Genomic DNA, 5,665 nt, shown 5'->3' with positions numbered 1-5,665 from the left:
TATATATATATATATATATATATATATATATATATTTTTTTTTTTCCAGAACTAGTAGGATATATAGATATATATGAGGAGTTTATTAAGTATTAATTTACATGATCACAAGGTCCCCCAATAGCCTATCTGCAAGTTTGAGGAGTGAGGAGAGCCAGTCTGAGTCTCAAAATTGAAGAATTTGGTGTCTGATGTTCAAGGGCAGGAAGCATCCAGCAAGGGGGAAAGATCTAGGCTGGAGGTTAGGCCAGTCTGGCCTTTCACGCTTCTCTACCAGCTTTATATTTGCTGGCAGTTGCTCAGATTGTGGCCTCCAGATTAAAGGTCAGTCTGCCTTCCCCAGCACACTGACTCAAATGTTAATCTCCTTTGGCAACACCTTCACAGACACGCCCAGGATCAACACTTTGCATCCTTCAATCCAATCAAGTTGACACTCAGTATTAACCATCACAGCCACTAAATGAACAACAACTGGGGACAGAAATCAGAATCTAGAGTTTGTACAATATATTATCTAAAATATCCCATTTTCAACCAAAATATGAGATTTACAAAGAAATAGGAAAGTGCTAACTATACACTATGTCATCATGCTTTTATTTAATTCTTTAATGTTGTTTTTCAGTGGGAGAATATTTTCCATGCTCCTTACACACCCATTCTGAAAATCCCCACAATGTTTATTAAGAAGTAGAAATTATATGTATAAATATAATTATACATTATAAAGAAGTTGAAATTGTATATATAATTATATATATAAATTATAAAGTAGAAAATTATAAAGTAGAAATTTTATATGTAAAATTATATATATATAAAACTCTTTAATTTTTCACTTCTTTATAATTATATATATAATTTTTATAATTTCTTAAGAAATTATAAAGAAGCAGAAATTTTGTATCTAAATAAATTGTATATTTATTTATATATTTATATATATATAAAATTTCTACTTCTTTATAATTTCTACTTATTTATTGATAGTCTTTATTTGATGAGACATTGTCATAACACTTTTCTTTAATTCTTTAAATGTAGTTTCTTCTAGTTTTTAAAACATATTTTAAAAAGCTGCTTTGAAACCTGTCTTCTAAGTCAATGTCTGGGTCCTCCCAAGACAGCTTCTATTACCTAGTTAGCACTTTCCCATTTCTTTGTTAATCTCACATTTGGTTGAACATTGGATATTTTAGATAATATATTGTACAAACTCTGGCTGATCTCGGTCCCCAGTGGTTATCATTTCTGTTTGTTCATTTAGTGGTTTGCTTAGACTCATTTTGTAGAGTCTATCTTGTCTGTAGTATGTAGCTGATGATGTCTGCTCATTTTTTTTTTTAATTTTATTCTTAAGCCTGGCTTTCTAGAGGTTACCACTGAGTCAGCATATCTTAATCATCAGCCTATGATTAATCGGAAGTTGTGCTTAAGCATTTTTAGCCAGTAAGACTTCCACCATTTGCCAATTACTTCGTGTGTGGTTTGGTCAATGTGTTCAAAGTTTAGGCAGTTTACAAGAATGTCCAAGCTTTTGTTTCTTTGTGTGCAAGACCTCATGTTCAGCATGGAATCAGTAGATGCTAGATCCTTCTCTGGTCTCCCCCGAGCAAGTGTGCTACCTTGTGCAAGCACACAGATTTACAGACCACCAGAGATATGTGAAAGCCCACTATGCCTCTTTTGTTCCTCAGATCTCCTTGTTAAATTTCTGAATGGTCTGCTAGTCTGTTGCTTTCCTGAACCCGTAAAGAAATCTCAAATTAGCTGTGATGTTTGCAGACTCCCACTGCTCGAACCAAGACTTCATGGTTTTTCTTGAGTAAGTGCTTCTCAATTCATTGTATGCATTTGATAACATTTCTAATGTTACTTTTGTTCATGTTCCCTAGTTTTACTGTTGTTTTTTGGACAGAAAATATTTTCCAAGCTCCTCAGTCATTCTGAAAATCCCCACAATTGTTTATTAATTGTTGTATAAGATTCTGTCTTCATGAACATAGATGTTGTTTTCAAGTAGCTCCCAAAAACAGAGGCATTGCTATCTAAGATCATAAGGCAATATAAGAAATCTCTGTACCTTCCACTCAATTTTGCTGTGAACTCAAAACTGCTCTAAAAACTAGTCTGCTAAAAAAAAAATGACATAAAGATTGTTTCTTCATTTCTTAAAAGCACAAAACAAAAAAATATCTGTCAAAATCATTCTTTAATATTCAACTCATAAAATACAAATATTAGGAAGCCAGGCACGGTGGCTCAAGCCTATAATCACAGCACTTTGGGAGGCAAAGGTGGGCAGTCACTTGTGCACAGGAGTTTAAGACCAGCCTGGGCAACATGGCAAAACCCCATCTCTACCAAAAAAAATGCAAAAATTACTTGGTGTGGTGGCACATGCCTGTAGTCCCAGCTACTTGTGAGGCTGAGGTGGGAGGATCTTGAGCACAGGAGGCAGAGGTTGCAGGGAGCCCAAATGGTGCCACTGCACTGCAGCCAGCTCAACAGAATAAAACCCTGTCTCAAAAAACAACAACAACAACAACAAATTACGTAATCTGATGGTTCTTGGCCACTTTTGTTTTCATGTTTTTGTCTTATAGAAGCCTTTTTGTTATTGTTGTTGTTTGTTTTTTGGTTTTTTTTTTTGAGACGGCGTTTTCACTCTGTTGCCCAGACTGGAGTGCAATGGCGCAATCTCAGCTCACTGCAACCTCTGCCTCTTGGGTTCAAGCAATTCCCCTGCCTCAGGCTCCCAATTAGCTGGGATTACATGCATCCACCACCACATCTGGCTATTTTTTTGTATTTTTAGTAGAGATGAGTTGCACCATGTTAGCCAGGCTGGTCTCGAGCTCTTGACCTCAGGTGATCCACCTGCCTTGGCCTCCCAAAGTGCTAGGATTACAGGCGGGAGCCACCATGCCCATCTGCCTTGATTTTTTTGTTGCAGTCAAAATTATTTAGCACTCCACCATTGGCAACAGAGTTAAAAAAAAAAAAAAAAAAAGAAAACAAATATTAGGTAATCTGATGGTTCTTGGCCACTACGAGATACTTTTGTTTTCATGTTTTTACCTAATAGATGCCTTGTTTTTTTGATGCATTCAATATTATTTACCTGTATCTGTACATTTTATGCCTACCCTACCTCAAGGTTTAAAACTCTCTTCTGTATTTCCTTTTTTACTTGTACAATTTCATATTATATGTTCAGGACTTTAATCTATCTAAAATTTGCTTTTATGAAAATTGTGAGGTGAAGATCTAAGTTTATTTTTCCTAAATGGATAACCAGTTTTCCTAATACCATTTATTGAACCTTTTTCCTTTGTCAAAAACTGGATTCCTGTACATATTTGGATCTATTTTGGACTCTATTCTAATCCATTGATTTCTTTGTAAAGTTTGTTCCACTATCACATCATTTTAATTACCACACTTCTATGTTTTGAAATCTGGTAGGGTGAGTTTCCTCCCACTGTTTTTTTTTTTTGTTTGTTTTGTTTTTTTCAAAATCATCTCAGCTATTTTTGAATGTGTTCTCTTCCAGTTGGTTTTTAGAATTACTCTGTTGGGTTCTATAAACAATTATTAGGATTTTTACTGGGATTAAATTTATAGATTTTTAGGGTAGCTGACATTTTTACAATATTGAGTGTTACCATGCTGGATTTTAATACAGCTATCACTTCATTCAGATATTCTTTTATGACCTTCAATAAAGTTTTATATTTTTCTTCATCTAGATTTTGTACATTTATTGTTAGGTTTCTTTCCCTAAACACTTTAGAGTTCTGGAAGTTATTGTGACTGAGATCTTCATCTATTACATTTCTAGCATATTATTGCTGATGTATAAAAACATTGCTTTGTATGTTGCTCTTGTATTTTGCCACTTTGCTGAATTATTTTTATTGGTTCTAATGGCTTCTAGGTTAATTGCCTTGAATTTTTAATGTAAACAATTATATTTTTAACAAATAATGATGATCTCATATTTTTCTTTTCCATATTGATATCTCTTTGGCCAAAGGTAATTTACTCATTCATATCATATTTATTGGGTAGCTGCTATGTGGCAGGCATTGTTCTACATTTTGGGGATACAAAACAGACAAGCTTTCTACCCTCTAGACCTTATATTCTGTTCAGGAGAGACTGACAATCTAGGAAGGTCAGCTGTATGTGGTGGCTCACGCCTGTAATCCCAGCACTTTGGGAGGCCAAGGTGGGTGGATCACCTGGGATCGGGAATTCGAGACCAGCCTGACCAACATGGAGAAACCCCGTCTCTACTAAAAATACAAAATTAGCTGGGTGTAGTGGTGCATGCCTGTAATCCCAGCTACTCAGGAGGTTGAGGCAGGAGAATCACTTGTACCTGGGAGGTGGATGTTGCGGTGACCTGAGATTGCGTGTGCCGTTGCACTCCAGCCTGGACAACAAGAGTGAAACTCCATCTCAAAAAAAAAAAAAAAAAAAAATCCAATCACCATTGGCAAAATATTCCAAAACTTAGTGGCTTAAAATAACAACAAATATTTATTAATAGCCAGCACCATGGCTCAAGTCTATAATCCCAGCACTTTGGGAGGCCGCGGCAGGAGGATTGCTTGAGCCCAGGAGTTCAAGACTAGCCTGGGCAACAAAGTGAGACCTCATCTCTACCAAAAAAACAACAAAAAAAACCCCATAAAACTTACCTGTGCATGGTGGCACACACCCGCTGAGGTGAGGGGATCACTTAGACCCAGGAGTTTGAGACTGCAAGAAGCCGTGATCATGCCACTGCACTCCAGCCCAGACAAGAGAGTGAGACCCTGTCACAAAAAATACACATATTTATTATCATACACAGTTTATGCTGGTCAGGAATCTGGGGACAGCTTAACTAGGCGATTCTGGCTTGGTTTCTTATGAGATTGTAGTCAAGATGTCAGTGGCATTTGCCATCCTCTGAAGGCATGACTGGAGCTGAAGGGTACATTACCAAAGTAGCTCCATCATTTGACTGGTAAATTGGTGCTAGATGTTGCCAGGAGGCCTTGGTTCCTCATAACATGGACCTCTCCACAGGGCTGCTTAAGTGTCCTCATCACATAGCAGCAGGTTTTCCCCAGAAAGAGTAGTCCAAGAGGGAAAGACAGACAGAAGCCATAATGTTTTTTATGACCTAGTTTTATAAGTCATACTCCATCATTTCCACAATATACTGTTAGTTACACAGGTCAAATCTATACAGTGCGGAATGGGGCTACACAATAATATGAATACTGGGAGACAGGAATTATTGGGGGCCATCTTGGAGGCTAGTGATACGATTTGGATTTGTGTCCCCATTCAAATCTCATGTCAAATTGTAATCCCCACTGTTGGAGGAGGGGCCTGATGGGAGGTGACTGGATCATGAGGGTGGGTTTCCTGCTTGCTGTTGATAGTGAGCTTTCATGAAAAGTGTGTAGCGCCTCCCCATTCACTCTCTCTTCCTCTGTCTCATGTAAGATATGCCTACTTCCCCTTCACTTTCTATGATTGTAAATTTCCTGAGGCCTCCCTAGCCATGCTTCCTGAACAGCCTGCAGAACTGTGAGTCAACTAAACCTCTTTTCTTTATAAGTTACCTGGTCTGAGGTGGTTCTTTACAGCAATGTGAGAA

This window comes from Sapajus apella, unplaced genomic scaffold (genome assembly GCF_009761245.1).
Source record: "Sapajus apella isolate SASKATOON/1434 unplaced genomic scaffold, GSC_monkey_1.0 scaffold103, whole genome shotgun sequence".
In the NCBI taxonomy this organism is placed as follows: domain Eukaryota; kingdom Metazoa; phylum Chordata; class Mammalia; order Primates; family Cebidae; genus Sapajus; species Sapajus apella.
Note: the sequence above shows the minus strand (reverse complement) of the source record.